This window comes from Neoarius graeffei, chromosome 4, assembly GCF_027579695.1.
Source record: "Neoarius graeffei isolate fNeoGra1 chromosome 4, fNeoGra1.pri, whole genome shotgun sequence".
In the NCBI taxonomy this organism is placed as follows: domain Eukaryota; kingdom Metazoa; phylum Chordata; class Actinopteri; order Siluriformes; family Ariidae; genus Neoarius; species Neoarius graeffei.
Genome location: NC_083572.1, coordinates 81,764,845 through 81,789,440, shown reverse-complemented (window position 1 = coordinate 81,789,440; position 24,596 = coordinate 81,764,845). Strand labels below are relative to the sequence as shown.

The following is a 24,596-nucleotide window of genomic DNA, read 5'->3' as shown; positions in this document are numbered from 1 at the left end:
TGATCTAAATCTACCTGTCGTCTTACGGCTAAGAGTCGCATCCTAAATGACCTCCTTATGTATATATAGTACCCTACCGAGGCTGTAGATACTCTAGTGAGCGTAGTGCACGTGTATAGGGAGGACTTAAGGGATTTGAGATGCGTCCAGACAGCGGCATGCTAACAGCCTAGTTAGCATGCTACTCTGGCTAGCTGTTTTATTTCCATCAAACTTTTTGTTGTTGTTTATCCTTTATAACGGCTATTTTATTTCAGTAGCTGTCCTCCGGTATTGTGGATTTATTTCTGCACTTTTATAACAACAAAAAGCCGTTTTAAGTACTGATGCTAGCTAACAAAAGCTACTTAAGCAGGTTAGCTAGCTGGCTAGCTAGCTCACTCAAGAAGAAGTGAGAGTGGCATTCTTTATGTTGCGGACAAGAGTGGATTTTATTGTATAGTTTTAGTTAAAACTTTTTTTCCCGTGTATGTACTTGTACTGATGAACTCCAGGGGAGTTTGGCTTTGTAAGAGGAGAGTGGTGCTGGTGGTTGGAGTTAAATCCTCCATTGAGAGCCATATTTCATAGTCTGTGTAGTGATGTGTGTGAGTTTTGTTGCTGAGAATTTGCTTTTTTAATCTCTCCGACTTTCATTTTGAATTACGCTCAATCCCAAATAGACACCCTCTTTTTCTTTGTATTACATATGTTTTGAACTAATTACTTTGGCATCCAGTGTAATGCATATAACACAGGCTCTGAGATTGACTGACTGTTTAAAAAAAAAAACAGGCACATGCAACTAAAATGAGCGCAGCATGTCATGAACCCATCTCATCTCATTATCTCTAGCCGCTTTATCCTGTTCTACAGGGTCGCAGGCAAGCTGGAGCCTATCCCAGCTGACTACGGGCGAAAGGCGGGGTACACCCTGGACAAGTCGCCAGGTCATCACAGGGCTGACACATAGACACAGACAACCATTCACACTCACATTCACACCTACGGTCAATTTAGAGTCACCAGTTAACCTAACCTGCATGTCTTTGGACTGTGGGGGAAACCGGAGCACCCGGAGGAAACCCACGCGGACACGGGGAGAACATGCAAACTCCACACAGAAAGGCCCTCGCCGGCCACGGGGCTCGAACCCGGACCTTCTTGCTGTGAGGCGACAGCGCTAACCACTACACCACCGTGCCACCCATCATGAACCCATATACTCCAAACTTTCAGAGCAGCTCATCTTTCTGATGAGGTCCTGTCGAGGACGGCCCCAGATGGACAGTTGAAAGTCACACTTGGAAGACGCTCTAGACACTTACAGTAATGCTTTTATGGCTGAGGACTACAGCTGACTTGCTAACTTCATGACAACTGCAGTCCTAAACAGTTTTGCACTCAGGTTTCCATTAATGAAGAGTTATAACATCAATGAAACTGACTTCATGTTCAAACTGTTAAGGTTATAATCATGTCTGTTGTTGTCCAGGTGAGGATGGGTTCCCTTTTGAGTCTGGTTCCTCTTGAGGTGTCGTCTGAGGGAGGTTTCTTTGCCACCATCGCCACAGGCTTGCTCATTGGGGATAGATTAGGGATAAAATTAGCTCATGTCTTTGGTCATTCAGATTCTGTAAAGCTGCTTTGTGACAATGTCTGTTGTTAAAAGCGCTATACAAATAAACTTGACTTGATCTTTCTTTCTCAGAATACAAAACATTATTCAAAATAGCAAGGAGCGGGCAACCATTACTTTTCCATAGAAAAAGCACAGAGGTGCAAACGATAGTATGACATGATCATGTGACAAATCTGAATGATTCCTCGGACCAGTCCTTTGGCGCATATGTGCTCTGACATTTCTTCAGTTCTCCACTCACAGCTTTAGTCAAGTTTATTTGTATAGCGCTTTTAACAATAAACATTGTCGCAAAGCAGCTTTACAGAATTTGAATGACTTAAAACATGAGCTAATTTTATCCCTAATCTATCCCCAATGAGCAAGCCTGTGGCGACGGTGGCAAGGAAAAACTCCCTCAGACGACATGAGGAAGAAACCTTGAGAGGAACCAGACTCAAAAGGGAACCCATCCTCATTTGGGCAACAACAGACAACATGACTATAACATTAACAGTTTAAACATGAAGTCAGTTTCGTTGATGATATAAACTCTTCATTGATGGAAACTTGAGTGCAAAACTGTTCATGACAACTGCAGTCCTAAAGTAAGTAAGTCAACTGTAGTCCTCGGCCATAAAAGCATTACTGTAAGTGTCCAGAGCATCTTCCAAGTGTGACTTAGCTGTCCATATGGGGCCGTCCTCCACAGGAGCGACGTGATGAGACTCCGACCAGACACAGGGCACCAGGCAGGTCCGAGGAGCAGAAGGGGTCAGAATCTCGATCCCAGGATTGACATGTAACTCAGAGGGACAGATTTTTTTTTGGGGGGGGGGAAACACAGGTTGTTAGGTATGCCCAATGTCACCTGAATAAGTAGGAGCAGTATACCTTTTGTGCTGAGTACAAGCAGGGACTCCGGCAAAACTAACTATGACAGCATAACTAAAAGGAGAGAGCCAGAAGGTAACACAGGCATGAAGGGACATAAAGCAGCAGCCACTACACCGTCGTCAAACTCGAGTGAGCAAGCGAGTGGGGACTGACAGCATCCATACATCCCAGTTTACCAAAACACACTGTCTGAGGACCCTCCAGATCTACTCCTTTACCAAATAAACACCGTTAACACAAGGCTTGACTAAACAGATATGTTTTCAGCCTAGACTTAAACACTGAGACTGTGTCTGAGTCCCGAACACTACTTGGAAGGCTGTTCCATAACTGTGGGGCTTTGTAAGAAAAGGCTCTGCTCCCTGATGTAGCCTTCACTATATGAGGAACCAGCAGATAGCCTGCACCTTTTGATCCAAGTAGGCGTGGCGGGTCATAAAGGACCGAAATTTCGCTCAGGTACTGTGGTGCGAGACCGTTCAGTGCTTTAAAGGTCAATAGTAGTATTTTATAATCAATACGAAATTTGATTGGGAGCCAATGCAGTGTGCATAAGACAAGATGTGGTCATATCTTCTTTAGTTCTAACCTGCAATCGGTTTACATTTAGAAAAATGTATATAATCCACTTACGGATCCATTTTATCCTCTCGTTTAATGTGCTTAGAGACATTACAAAGAAGAATGCTACTTCCTCCCAAGTTTTAGAGATGGTTGAGTCCTCTGGTGAGTGTATGTAGCGAGTGCGGTCAGCTTGTTTGGCTGATCTAACAACAAGGCAAGTGTGAAGCCCTGCATGTACCATTTATACATCAAAATTAAAAGCTTTTTTTAAAGAAAAGTGGTGTGTAAATTGTATAGTGGGCTGTAGGCTATACATTTTTGGCTACTGCTGTTTCTCATTGGAAGTAAAGAAAAACACAAAGGAGCACTGGATAGTGCATGTCTACGGCGCCGTTTACACATACCCGGGTATTTTTAAAAACGCAGACCTTTGCCTTCGTTTGTGCCTTTCGTTTATACACAAACGGAGTTTTTTCCTCTGAAAACGATTCTTTCTTAAAAACCCCGGCCAAAGTGGAGATTTTTTGGAAACTCCGTTTTGCGTTTGTGTGTAAAGAGACCAAAACGGAGTTTTAGGCACTCTTCGCGCCACAAAAGAGTGACCATTGTACATATGACAAGCATGGAAACACTCAGAGTAGCAGCATTTCTGTTATTAAGAGCTATATTCACCTGTTTGCTTTTGAGAATAAAGCTCATTGACCAGCAGAGACGCATTAGGGCTCGGAGGGCAGCAATTGCGGAGCTTCTGGTGACCAAAAGAGCCCGACCGTACCACCGCCAGCATCGGCGATTTTGGGTTCGACCTGGACGGACTGCTATCTGGTGGGAGAATTTTGAGAATGGCGTTGTCGTCCCGGAGGAATGGCAGGAAAATTTCAGAATGTCGCGCTCCTCACTCCTGTCACTCGCAGAGTTGGTACGTCCATACATGAGTCAAAATTTGCTAATGGGTAATAATGGTGAGACACATATAAAAAATCATCTCTATCCACTATTTTAAACATAAATTGGATATTTTTTGGTTTAAATAAAATAATATTGCTCTCAGAAATAATGTTGACAACTTCAGATATCACAAGCTATATTTTCCCAATAAAATCATGAATTAATTTTTTGAAGTTGGTGAATTTTAGACACCCGACTGTAACAGTTCTGACTAACCAGCTTCGACAAGGTTTGATTGCTATACAACTTATTGTCGGAATTAAATCAACTACACTCCATAAAACAGGTTTACTGAAGTGTTTAAAAAACCATATACAATGGGCCTGCACATTTTCTAAACACGAAAAAATCATTTTAAAAAAAGACCCTTATGCACGTTACGGTGTCCGTCAGAAGTCAACATCAACTTGTGAATAAGAATATTCCAACTAAAAACATTAATATAGAACAATATATGTAATCAATCACTTTAATATAAAAGCACCAATTGATTTATAATTATTTCTCGCCTTGGAATCTGCCCGTTTTCAAAATACATCGATGGTAAAATCAAAGGATCGCTGTCTGTCAGAAAATAACGTACACAAGACTGTATCGTATATCTCCGACCGGCAGAGCACCGCATGATACACAAACCTCCAGGAAATCCACACTACCACAAGTTTTGATGACATCATCGCTTTCCGAGAAGATGGAGAAACTGGCCGCCTGAGCAGCGTGTGTTTGCAGTCTGTCAAGAAAGCTAACGTGCGTAATACGTAACGCACGCAAGTATAGATTTGTTCTTCACTCACTAAAAATGAACCGTAGCGATCGGGGAACTGGCTGAAATACTTCATAATGGATGTAAACAAAAATTGACGCCAGTGCAACTGAAAGAATTTGCCGGGAGGGTGAATGATCGTGTGGAATGTGTTGGTCCCTGACGGAAGCAGGAAGTCGCACGTTACAATCTGACGGACATTTCTTATGCACGTTATATTTTGACGTCCCCCAATTGAAGATAAATAAAATTTGCTTTGGGTGTACTTGTCACCATGTCAGACAGGTCTCCTTCTAGAGTCAGAGAGCTTTAAGTGGACTTGTTGGAAAAAGGAAGAGATTGATGGCCCAGAAATATGTTTCCATGGCTGTAATCCAAATTTTAAGTCTCATTTATTACTTTATGGTGCATGCATATTACTATCAGACAGTTCCGGCTGTGTGCAATACTCATGTTGTAGTCTTCATTTATGAATTTTACAATATAATTTTAGTCTTAGATTTCTCCTGTTACTTAAATATTCATATTCCCCTTTCCCTAGTCAGATCTTATAGTGCAATTAGAGTACATTTCAATGAATTCATCTTTGGTAATTTATGTCCGTCAAAAGTAACATGCATAAGTATACTAACCCACGTGTTTTAGTATTGTATTGTTCCACAGAGTCCTGTTTCCAATCCTTAATGTTAATAGTAAGTTACTACTGTTATGTTATGAGGATTTCTTCACAATGAATTCTTATGTCGGTTCATAAGTGATAACAGAAAAGTTATCACCTTGGCTCTTGGTCGTGAATCTTTTCACCTGTTTCTTGAATAATTGTATTCTCATTTTCTGGAAAGATCTTTGATATTTTCCATTAAGTATTGTAAAAACCTGATTATTTCATTCTTATATGCATGGAGTTTTGTAAAATAAGGAGAAAAAAAGTAAAAATACTTCATTTTTTTCCGTCAAAAAATAACATGCATAAGCGTAGATTTGATAACTTCGCAGATGATTTTTTTGAAAATCCAGTGTGATTACTATCTTTTCAATTGTTAATATGTTTAATAAAATAATAAAAGTTTAATATGATGTAGTTTAATTTTTCAATAAAAGAATATGAATTTTGACATGATTTGTTACATATTATTACCCATTAGCAGATTTTCATCCACATACAGGGTGAGTGTACTCACATGCGCGCTTCTGTCGGCGGTTCTCGATGAGGCTTCCGATTGGCTTGTGTGGAATTGTCATTCTTCTAACACTGCCACCGAGTTTAACAGCTCTTGACAGCGTATTTATGCGGATCAATATAAACGTAATTTTAAAAAAAACGCAGCTGTGTGCACGAAGTTATTTTGGAAAACGGAGTTTAGAAAATATGCGTTTTTAAAAATACCCGGGTATGTGTAAACAGCGCCTACAACCGATAACTGTAATGTTCGACACACCCATGAGAGAGAGAAACTGCTAGTGAGACAAGTTGCAAAGTGCTGAATTACATGCAAATGTGAACAATTGCAGAGCATGTGGGACATTGAGGGAATTATATTGTGAAGTTGACTTGCTGCCTTCAAGCTGAGCATCAAGAAGACCCTGGTCTTCAAGTGGAAGACCAGTAATCGAAAGGGTTTCATTAATTCACATATTCTGGATGATACTGTGGGAGGTATGGAATATAGCGTTATGGATATGAAACCATTTGGTTAATCAAGACAAAGCATTTAAAATAGGAATTAAAACTGTACTGCCTTTCAGATTTTTTTCAAGTGTAGGTCATAAAAAAAGAATTTTCCCTGACACACAATTATTTTTGTTTAGTGGACCAAAAGTTACTGAATTCGAATCAATTTTATTAGGAGATATATATATATATATATATATTTTTTTTTTTAAAAAATAGAACACATTTAGGGCCATGTGGCCCTAAATTCTCCGCTATTTTTTTCCTGCTTCACCATGACCCAATTCAAGATACTACGTCATGCATCACATGGTGAGCTTTCCCTGTTGGCGCAAGGCATTGTGGGATACAAATTTGAAACAGGAGAGAAAAATGGAGGACGCAAGTGTGCGAATGAAACGTGAAAGACCGGCTACAGTAACGGAAAGCGAGAAAAAAAGACGTTATGTTGTGAAGGAAAGGAAACACAGGATCAAACTAATAAATATTGGCGCTCAGCGAACACCTCGATGTGATCAGCTGTTCATTTAGCGACAAAATGATGTAACTGTCAGTGCACGGTCAAAGGTAAACCTGCGCATGCGCACACGGACTACTGCTGCCTGCTTGACTGCACGACGCGAGCGATTTCATGCACATTTGCTCGGGAATCCGCTCAAATTAAATAACTTCCCAGCCACAGGATGGCCTGATATTTTGTGAGGTATTACAGAAATAAGCACATCACAATGACCAAATTTCAGAGGGAGCTAAATTTCACCGATTTTATGAAATCGAAAGGGCATCTCGCTTTAAGGTTAAACCAGCGTTAGACTTAGGCCAGGTTTACACTGTCTGACTTTTAGCCCAATTTTGCTGTCATGGATGAAAATCATACATTGTAAAAAAAAAACTACTTTGGCAGTCTGTCTAATGTAGGGCTGGGTGATTAATGTTTCAACTGTATCCTGTGCAGGGTCGTGGGCAAGCTGGAGCCTATCCCAGCTGACTATAGACCCCTTTCACATGACGTCACCGCGCCGCAAGATTTTGTTAGGCGCCATATTGAAAGACCAAGTACATGCACACAATATAAAACAAAGTACGAGCGAGAGTAAAGTGACACGATGGCTGATAATCAGGGCTTTGAACCAGAATTTTTTTCCTATTGGTTCGTTCCGAACAGAAACGGAATTTTAACGTTTCCGGTTTTGGGTTCCACCATTAAATAGACGTTCCCGAACTGGTTAGAACAAAAAAATTTCGTTCCCGGAACGGTTAATTACGTTCCCTGTCAGCTGTTTAACAAATGGCTATAAAATTATGTCTCTGTCTCATCCAGCTTAAGCCAAATGTAGGCTAATTCTATTACAACCTTCATTAAATAAGATGAAATAATTCAAAACAATTATTATTTCAAATGTTGGCGATTTGGATTCTCAGTATGTCTTCCCATCTACACAAACAGAAAAAGTGCCAAAAATGAAAGATAATTCGTTTAGTGCGTTACCAAAGGCTAGTCAGGCCCTATAGAGGGCTACCGCATGACGTCACCGCGCCGCGAGATTTTGTTAGGCGCCATATTGGAAGACCAAGTACACATCTATGCAAGTACATACATACATAAAACAAACTACACCTGAAATGTAGCCAGGGCCGGTTCTGCCCTAATCTGGACCCGGGTGCAACATCGCGCAACCCCCCCCCCCCCCCAAAAAAAACACCAGTCTAAATCAGGACAACCATCACATAACTATAAACATTTTATATCAACTATTTTAACTAAATGGGCTATAATAAATAAGCCTGCAGGCAGCCACGGCGGGCTGCCTCAGAAAAGTAACCATTTGTCCTACCTTAAAACTCGTTTTGCATTTTCTGCCTCCTTTTTTGTATTTTCAACCCTCCGTTTATTTTCTTTCCTTTTCTGAAAACCCGATTTGTGTCCAGACATTTTGTTCTGCTACCAACGAACTAACTCGTCAGGTCTCGTCTCTCGAGCCCACGATGATTCCCGTGGGAAGGGCAACAATTGATACTTTTTTACAAACAGCCAATAGGGAGGTTGCATCGTTCAGGCTCTTCTTTGCTCAGACACTCAGTAATTCACTTATTATCACATGAGACATGATAGTAGTCCACCTTCCTGCTCTCTCCATTCAGTCAGCGAACGTCACACAGGAAGTGAACCCCAGCGGGTCATAGAAACTTGCGCAGGAGGAGAATGGCTTTTTTATTTGTAGGCTACGGAAACTTTGAGGAACGAAATAAAAACCGGTATTAACCGGTTACCATTATTTTTAATAAGCGTTTCTGTTCCGGAACATAAAAAATAATAAAGTTTCTGGTTTCGTTTCTGTTCCATGTGAAATAGAAAAAGTTCCCGGTTTTCGTTTTCGTTCCTTGAACCGGTTCAAAGCCCTGCTGATAATTCTGGTTATGTGAGTGCATTACCAGCTGCAGAAAGGGCACGGTATGTGGAGAAACTGGCTGTGATTGATGGGTTTGACCCATATGATAAGACTCACGGCAAAGAAGAATGGAAACCTAAGGAGGACCTGACACCAATTCTGCCATCTGTTTGCTACCCAGACATTGTAAACTATTTGTTGTTTACACCCAGTGCCTACACTCAGTGTTCGAACTATGCCAATATTTTCAGGGGGCCCCTTTTTTCCCTTGGGGCGCTTGCGCTTGTCTCGGAGCACGGGTCTCCAAACACATGAGAAGACTATTTTACGCACATATCACGCGGACTCCACACCTCCACACACGCATCGCGTCTGAAGTCATAACTCATCAGGGGAAATCGTGTCCACATTGGCATGTTCAAAAAACAACCTCGCGTCAACAATGATACCACACGCAAGAAAAAAAAAAACAGTCAGGCTACTCAACAACCAACCTGGCAGCAGCGAGCAAGCCCCAAACCATCCTAAATTATTATTATTATTATTAAATTGTAGAAGTCTGGGAGGCTTGCTCCTCATACAGTTATCAACTTGGGGCCACTTTAGCATGTTTTAAATCTGAATTTCTTGCGTTTGCTTACCTCAAAGTGTCCGCAGATCATGCACAGACTTATCCATTATATCCCCAGTTTTTTGCCAAGTCTCACACAGGTTTCTTTCAAGTCTACTGTTGGGCCAATAAATCATAAATAAAACAGCTCAGATTTGTTTGTTTAAGTCGTTTGCCACTCCACTTTATTCTCATGGGTTCACATACTGCTGCCATTATTTCCCCCTAATCACGAGTTTGTTGGTCTTCCAATATGGCGCAGGGTCTGTTTACTTCCGGTTTCGGGTGACGTCAGTGAAGGGGTCTATAGACCCTTTTCACTCACGTGACCTTCGTAAACGCGACCGCCATTTTGGACATGAAGAAATAACGGTTTATGGCACAGACCCTTTCGGTTCTCGCTCATCTAGCTGCTACAATGACTGCTTAGACTGCAACAATAATACCTAACACACATTTTAGTATCTGTCATAAAGATGTGAAACTCGTCGAGTGACGAGTGTGTTCATTGATAAGCTAACACAATCTAAAAGTAGACATACCATCACACTGCCCTGGCGCTGTGTACAGTTTACCTTCTATGGTTTGTGCACTCACTATTTGCCATTACTTTCTCCAACCCAGTGTTCGAACTATGCCGATATTTTCAGGGGGTCCCTTTTTTTCCCTTGGGGGGGAGGGGGGTGCCTGCGCTTGTCTCAGAGCGCGGATCTCCAAACACATGAGAAGCCTATCTTACGCACATATCACGCGGACTCCACACACGCATCGCGTCTGAAGTCATAACTCATCAGGGGAAATCGTGTCCGCATTGGCATGTTCAAAAAACAACCTCGCGTCAACAATGATACCACACGCAAGAAAAAAAAAAAAAACAGTCAGGCTACTCAACACATCTGATCCACAGCAGCACCAAAGCATCACTGGAAATCATGTCAACAACCAATCTTCCATTTCAACACGCGTCAACAAACAAATGGCACCACAAACATGAACGAATCGGTCAGGCTACCGATTCCAAACCCACAGCAGACGAATAATTAAATGCATCGTACCTTAAAGCAGAATCGACCACTAAGGAAGTCTGTTGGCACACTTCCTTTCTACTAGTTTGTGTCCCCAACCTGGCAGCAGCAGTCGTTGTCATATCGGTTTATTTTATCTTTGATGTAAACACAACACTTCGGATATGCAAATGCTTCCCGTTACACACGATTGCTATGTCAGTAAACATCATTTTGCCAATATTTTAGAGACCATCCATCTTCTCCGTCGGTCAGCATCTGTCGGGATCCGATAAAATGATAAATCTTGCCTTGTGTGTTGATGGTTACTACATCCAGGTGCACAACAATATAATGGCATGATGGAAGTCTTGCTGAAAGTAAAAACTTTCTTTGATGGCTATATTCCTTTCGATGCTTCGCCGTCGTTCCTCGTTGTTGGCTGTGGTAGACTACTGGTAGTACATGTCCAAAATGGCGGCCGCGTTTGTCATGACGTCACATGGGAAGGGTCTGTAGGTGAGAGGCGGGGTACACCCTGGACAAGGCTGACACATAGAGACAAACAACCATTCACGCTCACATTCACACCTACGGTCAATTTAGAGCCACTGATTAGCCTAACCTGCATGTCTTTGGACTGTGGAGGAAACCCATGCAGACACGGGGAGAGCATGCAAACTCCACACAGAAAGGCCCTCGCCGGCCGCTGGGCTCGAACCCAGAACCTTCTTGCTGTGAGGCAACAGTGCTAACCACTACACCACCATGCCGCCCTTCATTTCAGTTGATATCGATTTTTAATGACCCATTTGTAATAATTACGAGAATAAAAAAAAAAAACCCACTTTTTAAAAATTTTTAATTTAAAAACCTTACTTTTATCAACAGGCGGCACGGTGGTGTAGTGGTTAGCGCTGTCGCCTCACAGCAAGAAGGTCCTGGGTTCGAGCCCCGGGGCCGGCGAGGGCCTTTCTGTGTGGAGTTTGCATGTTCTCCCCGTGTCCGCGTGGGTTTCCTCCGGGTGCTCCGGTTTCCCCCACAGTCCAAAGACATGCAGGTTAGGTTAACTGGTGACTCTAAATTGACCGTAGGTGAGAATGTGAGTGTGAATGGTTGTCTGTGTCTATGTGTCAGCCCTGTGATGACCTGGCGACTTGTCCAGGGTGTACCCCGCCTTTCGCCCATAGTCAGCTGGGATAGGCTCCAGCTTGCCTGCGACCCTGTAGAAGGATAAAGCGGCTAGAGATAATGAGATGAGATGAGACTTTTATCAACAATTTCCTCATCGTCTGCACGGTGTTTCGCACGTAGACTTTACTTGAGCAGGCTGCCCAGGAATATTAACAGCCGCCAAAGTATATTTAGCGACCCGTTTTAGCAAATGGATCTGAAGAGCGAGAATGTTCTATGAGTGATAGATAAATAATAATGGACATAATGTACTGTATCACTAAAGGGATCTGTGTTTTCCTGGAACGATTGGCCATATAGCCAACCATATGAGCGGAGAACTTTCACACTGTAGATAATCTTAATCAGTGCGCACGTTACATGTTCTTGTCAACGTTACCATGAAAACATGGACCACTTGAGTCCAGTCAGTGCATTCAGCTTTCTAATAGTGCTTTTTTTTTTTCTAACTGATTATTGAAAAAAAGATATTTACAGTCCGTGTACATTTCATCATTGTGGTTTTCATGTCCGTAGGAAAAATTAATAATTTTTATTATCAGAAATCGGAGATGGTCGACAAAATTTAAAAGCAACCTGTGGTTGTTGCTGATACACGGCATGTGTGATTTACTGAGCAGTGCAAGCGGAGCAAATTCCAATGCCATGTGAAATGACATGAGGTCGAGCATGTTTGTGCTGGCAGGTAACGCTGACCCTTTCTCCCGGCTACCACTACAAGTATATTTAAGACCTGTGAGAAACGCTGCTCATTTTCTCACGCCATGCTCTTTGTTGTCGCATGTGGATGGTGAAATTGAACGGTCCACCTGTCTGTGTGTCACTGGTCGCACGCTCCATTATGAAGGGATATGATTGGCTGTTTATGCATAAGGGAAGGAGCAAGCCTGGGGTTTATTCATGCAACCGAGCTTTGCGTATGTATTTTGTGCTTTTCTGGCGGTTTGTGTTTAATACATTTTAAGTGAAATTATCAAACGTTCCATCGAACAATTTTCTTATTGCTGTTGATGGTGTCTATCGACGATTATCACCCAGGATTATTATATATAGGATATTACACAGTGATGCGAAGATATTAATAAATAAATTTTAAATTTTTGTGGACACATCCACAAAAAACAAAATGCAAGATAATCAAAAAAATTTTAACTTCGAACCGGTTCAGTATTTTTGACAGCGTGCGTCTAGTCAGCGGGAAAACACTGGGAGTGATGTCATCAGAGTGAAATATCGGAACTTTGATTTTTTCGTGGTCCAAATCCTGCGCTCTGATTGGCTGGCGAGCGGGTCCGTATCCGACAGTACGGACCCCGGTTACAGACCTCTGGCGACTTGCTCGTTCACAACAACAAACAACATAGTAGCTTTTTTTTTTGTCAACATTTATCTTTTTTTATAAGATTATCAAAAATCTTATAAATTTTTGCCAGCATTTCTCAGGAGAATAGCATTAATTTTACAGCATGGATAGTGATAACGACAGTGTTCACAGCGAAAGCGAGTTTTACTCCCCTGAGGAAGAAGAAATAAAATAAAACATTGCAGGAGAAAGCTAAAAACTGTTGCTAACGTGGAGCAAAAACATGGCTGAATCCTGAATGACTCAATTTTGTATAAATAGAGGACTAAATAGACGACAAAATGTAGTGTTTTTTTTTTTCCCTGCCATGGAAGTGCACTTGTATACCGAGGAGGAAGCAATTTGCATTACAGCTGTGAATGAGGATTCAAAATAGGATTAATTTTACAGCATGGATGGCGATAACGACAGTGTTCACAGTGAAAGCGAGTTTTACTACCCTGAGGAAGAAGAAATAAAAGAAAACATTTCAGGAGAAAGCTAAAAACCTGTAACTTGCTAACAGTTTGATCTCATTAGTTAATGAGGCCCATTTTGGACCATGTTATCCTAATACATAATATTACGTTAGGTAAAAACTTTAAACCAGTACAATCTCTTCTTCAAAGTTTCACCAAATGGCTTTATTTATGCAATATAAAGGTCATAATACTGTATAACTTTGGTCGAGCAAAAACACCGAGCAAAAACATGGCTGAATCCTGAATGACTCAGTTTTGTATAAATAGGGGACTACATAGGCGGCAAAATGTAGTGGTTTTTTTTTCCCTGCCGTGGAAGTGCACTTGTATACCGAGAAGAAAGCAATTTGCATTACAGCCGTGAATGAGGATTCAAAATGGCGGCTCGGCTCGGTTTTCCCTTTCAGGCGCTCTCGTTTTCTGTTAGAATTTGGTAAAGAAAATAATAAATATTATTTACCAGCTTAAGGTCGGTCCGTATCGTGAAATATCGTGACCTCGGCCTTGAATACCGACCTCGGCCCAGAGGGCCTCGCTCAGTACTTTCAAGCTCTCGGTCACGGTATTTCACCATACGGACCTCCCAGCTGGTAAATAGCATACATATGTTATACATACAGGACACTTTTTCGATGGAATAAAAACATGTTCTATTCCCTTCGAGCAGGTTTCATTTATTTGGTTTGATAGCATACAACATTGTGAGCATATCACTTATCCTCCATGTATTACGTCATTCTACCCAATGGAGAATGGGCGTTGAATATGATTTATGATATTGCATGGTTGCCAAGACAACATGACGTCACACATCGGAGCTGATGTGACTATTCGATGAGGGAGTTTTCTGTTGTGCATGCATAGAAGCATTTCTTTGTTCGCCGTATTACATGTAAAACTTCCGCACTCGCGAGCGACTGTGACTATTTGTAAACGAACATGGCCACCAGGTTTGCTTCGATAAATACGGAAGATTTTGAGAGAATTTTGAAAGAGAACGACGCGTTGAACACCTGAAAGGCTACCAAAGGTGTATGTATAATAATATTGGCTGTTTTGTGGTATATCAGAGATATTCCATTCAGCTAGCATGATATTGAAGTCGTCTTTGATTTGTTCAGTATCATGCGAGCTGAATGGAATATATCGGATATATTCCACAAAAAAGCCAGTCAATATTATTTAAATATGTCACTCAGATCCGTGATATATTTTGTCTGAAAAATGCGAGTTTTTCAACATGAGAAGATAAACTTCATATCTTTTAAAGGAATACTCCGGAGTGAAATGCTTTCTAGGTCTATTTTCGCATTATTGGGAGTGCATACGTCGAGTTGCTACCACAATCACATCAATCGGATGTGTTTTGAGAATTCATTTTTTGCGGTTTCAACCGGAAAGCGCTAACACGGCAGTGCGCGGGGCATGTCTTTTTGCCGATACAAAATGCTATGTTTAAAACCATTGCAAAGCTCAAAACAACATGACAGTTCTGTGGAAGTGAGTAGAGGGTTCCTACAAACAAAACGAAGTGTCCCTGGCTCTGCAAGTGCACGGACAGTGTGTGTAGAAGAGTAAATACAAAGCCAGTGATCTTACCTGAAGTTGGTCTTCTGCAGACGCCATCTTCAGGAGACAGTCCGTAAAAGCCGAATGCAGAGCCCATCCCGCTGGAAATGCACAATTGTGTTATGTTGTGCATTTCCAGCGGGATGGGCTCTGCACTCGGCTTTTACGGACTGTCTCCTGAAGACGGCGTCTGCAGAAGACCAACTTCAGGTAAGATCACTGGCTTTGTATTTACTCTTCTACACACACTGTCCGTGCACTTGCAGAGCCAGGGACACTTCGTTTTGTTTGTAGGAACCCTCTACTCACTTCCACAGAACTGTCATGTTGTTTTGAGCTTTGCAATGGTTTTAAAACTAGCGTTTTGTATCGGCAAAAAGGCATGCCCCGCGCACTGCCATGTTAGCACTTTCCGGTTGAAATCGCAAAAAACGAATTTTCTCAAAACACATCCGATTGACGTGATTGTGGTAGCAACTCGACGTATGCACTCCCAATAATGCGAAAATAGACCTAGAAAGCATTTCACTCCGGAGTATTCCTTTAAGCCAACTTGTGATTTTATTATATAGGCACATTGACAAACAAAAAGTATCCAAATTTATCAAAACAATTCATCGATTACCTCATGAGTGAAGATATTGAAAAATGTTTCTCAATGTCCTGGATGTGGTTCGTATGAAAAATATGAGTGGCATATTTCCCAGTAAAGCACTCACGTCTATAAAATAAAATGCATAACGTGTGCTCAGCAGTGCTCAAATTTGTCCCTTTGAAAAAGAACTTTTATTTTATCACACACACACACTTAAAGCAGATATGCAGAGCCTTTTTAATAAATTTGAGTAGATAGTATCTCCATCCTTGACTCTTGTATGCTGCATAAATGGGAATAAAAAAATATATATTTGAGAGTTAAAATCGACCGCAAAGTTGGCATTGGAGCTGCCCCGCTGAGCCAGCCAGCCCTGGGTGCGTGACGTCACAGCGGGAACCAGTTTTAAAGCCGAGGCCTTTGACGGCTATAGACCAAAGTCATATAAATAAAAATTTATGGTGAAAGTAAGAAATGCCGTTACCGACTTGCTCAACTAAGACTGATTTGACTTCACTGATTGTGGGTTGACTCTCATTAAAACAGGATAGGTGTTATAACTTCTGCAACATACATGTACATGCATGCATTTTCACTGATAAACCGTAAAAGGCTAATTAAATAATCCGATGAACTGAGACAATCACATTCTGAAGCAAATTACATGTATTAATCTAAATGCAGGTAAACATGTTTTTTTTTATCTAAATGAGAGTCGGAGCTTACCCGTCTGTGTTCTCGCTTCTTGAAGACCGACCTTGTGGCCGATTTGTTTTTGAAACGGTCTGAATTTCAGTTCTCCATTCATTCACTTCTTTCACATGGGCGAGATGGCAACAGTATCCAGTTTAGAAATAAAACAGCTGGTCCGCTCATTCACATTTCATACTGTGCATTCCGCCATTACTGCTGGGCTCAGGCAATTACTAAAACCCAGGACAGAACGGGATGTCACCGGTTTTAGCAACAACTGCGGGGAGGTCACTGTCCGAGCGATATGTCCTCGCTCACTCCAGGAGGGACAACTCTCGGCTCACTCCAGGAGGACTGGTGCAACTGAACTCCCTTTCCTTTAAATAAAATAAATACTTCCCTTTTCTTGTAGTTTTCTTTTTCTTTAATTGTTGGTACTGCACCCTCTTTCAATACGGGCTTATAGTCAACGCTCCTCAACAGATCAGAGGTTTCGTACGAGTCCTCAGTAAAATGTGCAGAGCAGAGGAGAGACCACTTCATAGGTGCCCAATGTGCCCGTGAACTACTCGCAAAATGCATCCAAATCTTTGCAGTTTGAACATTCTTGGGCCATGAATGCAACGTAAATCCACCTTCTGCCGTGTTGCCGTACTGGCCAGCAACACATCTACGTGGCATGGCGATAAATTAGCTCAAAATGGAGGATCGGAGTTGCAGTCAGCTCTGTGTTTTAGTATAGCAACGGTGATGAGACCGATTAGATTTCCTGCGGTGACGTTACGGACGTCAAGGTCATTCACTCAGACCGCTACCTGTATGAATCATTTTAATCGTAAAAATTACTATATTAGATTTATTGTTAACGCTTAAAACTACTCCTGTGCCATTCTTGAGGTCTCAAGGCATTTATAAATGATAGTGAGGCCATGGCTCTGTGGATCTGCTTTAAGCACAGTGAAATTCCTCTTTGCATTTAACCCATCTGAAGCAGTGAACACACACGTAAGCAAAGGGCGCACACACATACCCAGAGCGGTGGGCAGCCATTGCTACAGCATTAGGTGCCATGCTCAAGGGGAATCTCAGGCCATGGCTACCCCATGTTAACCTAACTGCATGTCTTTGGACTGTGGGGGAAAGCGGAGCACCCAAAGGAAACCCACGCAGACACGGGGAGAACATGCAAACTCCACACAGAAAGGCCCTCGTCGGCCGTGAGGTTCGAACCCAGAACGTTCTTGCTGTGAGGTGACAGTGTTAACCACTGCATATCCAGCGGAGAAATCTGACAACTGGTCCACTCATTCTCCATACTGAGTACTCCACCATTACTGCTCGGCTCACGCTCCGGGAGAACTGATGCAACTGAATTTACTTTCCTTTTCTTGTAGTTTTCTTTTCCTTTAATTGTTGGTACTGCACCCTCTTTCAATCCAGGCTTATAGCCAACGCTCTTCAACAGATCAGAAGTTTCATACAAGTCCTCAGTAAAATGTGCAGAGGAGAGACCACTTCATTGGCGCTCAATTCGTGAATTTCTCCCAAAACGCGAGAATTAATTGTAAAAATTACTATATTAGAGTTATTGTTAACGCTTAAAACTATTCCTGTGCCGGTCTTAAGGGATTTATAAACAAAAAGTGAGGCCATGGTTCTGCGTATCTCCTTTAAAAAAAAAATGCTTTCTTGATCCCCTTGTTGACACATTTCAGTACAGCTGGGTGTAACATGCTGTGCATGTTATATCTATATACCCTGTTAGAAAATCTCCCATGGCTATCTGGTACAAATATTTAAAAGTGATTTCTTTTCTAGGCTTGAAACTAAGATGGATCTATCATAACATCAATTATACATAACGTGTATAATATATGCGTATGTATAACATAGAAGGCTTACAGACAGATTGAGTTTAATTATGCATTTATTTGATATCTAAAATTACTTATTTAACATCAGAATTGAGGGGAAAAATAAAATGAATTAAAATATAAATCTGTTCAAAATGTAACCTTTTACAATTTGAACGGTTCGGCATGTTTAAGAGCTAATCAGCTGCTTCTCATTTTATGGACACAAAGCTGTCAAGCATTTGCAAACCAAAATAATGTATCCACTTCCTCTCTCTCGTTGTTTTTCATTGTTATTATGATGCTGTTTATAGTCAGAGCAAGTTCCACATTTAAACAGTTGTCAAAACAAGCACCAGTTGACCTTTCAGTTGACCTGTACTTTTTGAAGAGACTCTTCCTGCATTACTTTCTAAACTAAAAAAAGCATGGAATTGATAAACTGGTCTCCTAACGAAATTGACAGTTTTCTCGACGAGAAATTTGGGTTCGGGGGAACCCGTCTGTCCTGCCGGAACGTTTGCGGCTGGTTACACGATGGACGCGTGGGAGCGGTGGCGGGTCGTGTGCCTGGCGATTGATTCTGTGGAGGACATTGAAGATATCTATCTATTCAGAACCATGATTACAGGACTTTTGCTGATTTTGGATTAGGCATTGCCCTGGTATATCGAGGAAATCCGACAACGGTGACAGCTGTTCAAAGCCCCACAAAGCTGCCCGATATGATTGGAGTGGTGGGCAAAGCTGTTGGCACTCGGACTGTGGACATTCAGAACTCATCTCATTATATGTAGCTGCTTTATCCTGTTCTACAGGGTCGCAGGCAAGCTGGAGCCTATCCCAGCTGACTACGGGCGAAAGGCGGGGTACACCCTGGACAAGTCGCCAGGTCATCACAGGGCTGACACATAGACACAGACAACCATTCACACCTACGGTCAGTTTAGAGTCACCAGTTAACCTAACCTGCATGTCTTTGGACTGTGGGGGGAAACCGGAGCACCCGGAGGAAACCCACGCGGACACGGGGAGAACATGCAAACTCCACACAGAAAGGCCCTCGCCGGCCACGGGGCTTGAACCCGGACCTTCTTGCTGTGAGGCGACAGCGCTAACCACTACACCACCGTGCCGCCCCGACATTCAGAACCTTAACCACAAAATGGTTATCTCGGAGCAGCTTTCAGCTTTGCAAGGAATACGTTTTTCGGAGCTCAATTTGAATAGAATGGACAGATATGGACAAGCGGTGTGGACGTGCAAAGACTGCATCTGGAAAGACCAAACAATACATATCTTATTGACATTCAGCGCCCTGAGACAGCACCGGCCTTGGTTTAGGCCGTTGCTGAGGCAACATTTCCCCCTGAAGGTCACTGCCGGGAGACACTCTCATTCCTCACATTCCTCTCTAACTCTCCGCGGTCGCCATTTTTACCCCCAGTGTGACAAGTGGGTGCGTGACCAGCGCCTTCATGGCTGCAGGAGCGGACGGCTGCTTGCTTGTGCTGGATTACCTCCTCCCCCCCACCCCTTACCCCTGATTCCCCCTCTCAAGTCCCGTGTTTAAAGTGTACTTGTGTTGTTGTGTGCTTATGCAAAGGTTTTTTTAAATGTTCCCACACTGGACTCCTGACAGGAGCATAGTGGGGGGCGTGTTCTTTTTTTCCTTATGTCTCATGTTGTGTTTCCTTTTTATCTTTATCCCCGTCTTCCTGTCCTGTCTACCCTATGTCAATTGTATGTTGTATATGTACGGACAGGTTGACGGCTAATTTCGCTGGTATATGTGACTAGTGACAATAAAGGGCGTCATCGTCATCACATTGATGACCCTGTGTCCTTGTCCCATGACCAGGTTTGTTTGTATGGAATTGCCTCTTTCTGTTTATTAGCGAGACAAATGGACCCACGCTTGAAATAAGTGTGTTTTTAGCTTGGCAGCTGTATTACATGTCGTCACACAGACGGAAATCCTATCAGGAACATACCCAGTGTATTACACTTATAGGTTGTAGTGCAAAAGAACTCCTGAACGTCACACGAGGAGAAAGTGCTCCAGGGCAGGCGTGTCTTTAGCACTCTACAGGTCAATTTTTAATCCAGAGTTACTCATTTGTCCAAGGGTTAGTAACCCTTCAGTCTCGAATTAATCATTGATCATAAAGCAAATAATAGTAATTGTAATACTGGGCTATTCTGCATAATGTGCGTTGCTCTGTGTTTGCTTGTTTTCATGCTTTTTGAGTATTTTAAAGCAGTTAGTAGATACTGTAGTCCAGAGCTCACTAGGAGCCTTGTCTGTGCTTTATGATCCAAGTGTGATCTCTGTCAGTTGGAGTTGAAGATAATTGTGTCGTCCTGCTTTATATCTCGCAGGGAATCCAAACATACAACTATACAAGTGAAGAAATTAATTATCTAGGCAAGTAAAAGTTCCAGTGTGCTGTCCAGTCCCATGTTTTGGTTCGCAGAAACAGAGTAACCTAGAAAATCCTAGCCAGCATTTAACAATTATTCGCTGAAGGCAAAGTGAATATCGATAAATATCAGAGATGAAGTTGAGTTTATTAATTAAATAATATTGGCTGGGTTTTTTTCGTGGTATATCAGACATCATGCTAGCTGAATCGAGTATATTAAAGGAGTCAAAGATGAGTAGATGAGTGGAGTATATTTGAAATACTATGAAAGAAGCCATTTATTATTGTTATACATACACACAGGGGTGCCACTAGAAATCTTGGGCCCTATGAAAGATTACAATTTAGGGCCCCACCGGTAAAATTTTCAAGCTCAAGCAACTGAATTTGAAGTCTGTTTTTGGCTGGCACTTCTTCTTTACTATGCATGTGATCAGCTACCTAGCAAGTTTAGGTGATACAATTATTTGGTATATGAACATTTTAAATGCAGAACTGTCAGAATTAGACTGAATAGAGTGTTGCCTTAAAATGAAAATTCCATTTTTATATATATATATATATATATATATATATATATATATATATATATATATATATATATATATATATATGAGAGAGAAATTGCATGCATCACTGTATCAGTATGGATTTATAACATTCTGTATGCACATTATGGATACTCCAGAGCCCTCCAGCAAACATCATCAATAATCAGGATTACAAAATGTATTCCTTTGTTTCCTCCATTTTATTGACTTATTGTATGTGATCAAATGTATGCGTTGATGAATAACTGCACTAGTTTTTTGATACAATTACAACCCCGATTCCAAAAAAGTTGGGACAAAGTACAAATTGTAAATATAAATGGAATGCAATAATTTACAAATCTCAAAAACTGATATTGTATTCACAATAGAACATAGACAACATATCAAATGTCGAAAGTGAGACATTTTGAAATTTCATGCCAAATATTGGCTCATTTGAAATTTCATGACAGCAACACATCTCAAAAAAGTTGGGACAGGGGCAATAAGAGGCTGGAAAAGTTAAAGGTACAAAAAAGGAACAGCTGGAGGACCAAATTGCAACTCATTAGGTCAATTGGCAATAGGTCATTAACATGACTGGGTATAAAAAGAGCATCTTGGAGTGGCAGCGGCTCTCAGAAGTAAAGATGGGAAGAGGATCACCAATCCCCCTAATTCTGCGCCGACAAATAGTGGAGCAATATCAGAAAGGAGTTCGACAGTGTAAAATTGCAAAGAGTTTGAACATATCATCATCTACAGTGCATAATATCATCAAAAGATTCAGAGAATCTGGAAGAATCTCTGTGCGTAAGGGTCAAGGCTGGAAAACCATACTGGGTGCCCGTGATCTTCGGGCCCTTAGACGGCACTGCATCACATACAGGCATGCTTCTGGATTGGAAATCACAAAATGGGCTCAGGAATATTTCCAGAGAAGATTATCTGTGAACACAATTCACCGTGCCATCCGCCGGTGAATATCCCTCACAGGCCCCCGTCAGTGCCAGGCCCTTAGAATCGTCCTAACTCCCCCCCCCCCCCCCCCCCAGCGGCGCCCCTGCATACACATTCCTTTCGGGTGTTCAACGCATCTTTCTCTTTCAAAATTCTCTCAAAAGCTTCCATATTTCACAAAGCAAACCTGGTGGCCATGTTTGTTTACAAATTGTCAGTCACTCACCAGCGTGGAAGTTTTACATCCCCGACATGTGACGTCATGTCTTGATAACCATGCAGTATCGTAAACCGTATTTAACACTCATTCTCCATTGGGGAGAGTGAAGTAATACACGTAGGACAAGCGATTATGCTAACAGTATTGCATGCTATCAAACCAAATGAATGAAACCCGCTTGAAGGGAATAGAATACATACGTTATTTACCAGCTTAAGGTCAGTCCGTATCGTGAAATACCGTGACCGAGGTTTTTAAGGTCACGAGGTCGGTATTCAAGGCCGAGGTCATGGTATTTCACCATATGGACCGACCTTAAGCTGGTGGTAATATTTCTTTCTTTTTTTTTTTTTACTTTACCAAATTCTAACAGAAAACGAGAGCGTCTGAAAGGGAAAACTGAGGTGAGCTGCCATTTTGAATCCTCATTCATGGCTGTAATGCAAATTGCTTCCTCCTCGGTATACAAGTGCACTTCCATGGCAGGAAAAAAAAACTACATTTTGCCGCCTATGTAGTTCCCCTATTTATACAAATAGGAGTCATTCAGGATTCAGCCATGTTTTTGCTCAGTGTTAGCAATAGTTACAGGTTTTTAGCTTTCTCCTGAAATGTTTTCTTTTATTTCTTCCTCAGGGTAGTAAAACTCGCTTTCGCTCTGAACACTGTCGTTATCGCTATCCATGCTGTAAAATTAATGCTATTCTCCTCAGAAATGCGAAAATAAATGTTGACAAAAATTGCTACCATGTTTGTTGTTGTTAATGAGCGAGTCGCCAGAGGTCTGTAGGACTCGCTCGCCAGCCAATCGGAGCGCAGGATTTGATGGAAACCGGACCACGAAAAAAATAAAGGTTTTTATTCAATAAAGAGTGTCCTGCATGCATAATAATCAGCGATATTCACTGAGCCTGAGGTGGATAATTGTTTTTAGTATAAATACACAGGTGATTTAAAAAAAAAGTGTATATACACACACACACACACACCACAAACAAACAATCGTTTCAAATTTCAAAAGTGGTATGCAAATGTAATAACAGCGTGTCACAGGGTTTTGTCACTTATCGACACCGACTCACACAAAATACTTTGTTTTGAAATTGATAAAATTAATCACAATCCCATCTTACCTTTGAATAGTTTTAGACCAATTTTTGTAGCATCTTTAGTGCTTTAAGGAACAGGATTTTCTTTCATCGTTTGTAATTCTTCACTTCCAGTTGACGAAGCGATTGGCCGCCATTTTGCCGAGTTGCTCCAGATGATTATCGAGAAATGGTCCAAATTTCTCAACCAGTCGGCTCACGCGATTTCCTATAATCACCTGTGTATTTGGGCCATTATTAAAAAATGCTCTGTTTCCGGTCCACCGGCCTGGTGAGTGCCGTTTGTGCAGTTGAATTTTTTATTTTATTTTAAACGCCGGTTTTTCGACATTTTTTTTTTTTCGGGTTCGTAAATCTAAAATCGAACTCAACATTTCCGCATTCCCAGGGCTTTCCACTAAGGCTCATACTAGCCAGCCATGACAAATAAGTAGCCAGCCGGGGGGAGTAAACACAAACTCCTGTGCACGCAGTTCCCAGGATTAAATGTATTTTCCACAGACCATTTATTTATTCACTTTACTCAAATACAAAGTAAAATGGCAGTAAATCTTTTCTTTTCTTGCGTATTGCATCATGAGGCGTTCCTGGCTTGTAAATCTCTTATTTTCGGTGCATGACACATTCACGCAGCTGAGCATGCTATGAATTAACAACGACAACGGTCTGCAGTGGGGCTACACAATTACACACTCAGCGAACATTTCTCCATTTGTGTATGAAAATACACTCCAACCACTCAGTTTGGGTTCTTTTACAACCAACGGTGTCTTTTGATGCCAGCACGTAATTGAACGAGAGAAGACTGGTTTACCGGAGACAAAATAAGCGTCATCTCTGCTTCTGTTGCCTCCGCCGAGTGCGCGCGCACTCTGAACTGAATCAGCTCTGCGCATGCGCCGTGCGGCACAAAAAAATGGCAGCCACCATGAAGGAAGCAGATCCGGGGTTTTAAATTTTGCTTAAGTGTGAAATCGCAAAATGGTATTCTAGCGAACAACAAAATAGTAAAGATTCAGAAAAACAAATCATTCAGTGATCATTTTAATAGTGTAATTTCATCCGAACTAGGCCTAACGGTCGATTATAGAACTACAAAAAGTCCGTGTGTCGGACATTTTAAGTACCTTTTTGTAAAAATTTTGCAAATGTTGCAGTCAGCATTTAAAATG

General features: G+C 41.6%; 1 protein-coding gene across 1 annotated transcript in view; it reads left to right on the top strand.

The window, feature by feature from the left end:
- The window catches only part of tomm70a (translocase of outer mitochondrial membrane 70 homolog A (S. cerevisiae)), a 46,526-nt gene that overhangs the window by 440 nt on the left and 21,490 nt on the right, over positions 1–24,596 (top strand). The gene's annotated exons all lie outside the window — the stretch shown is intronic.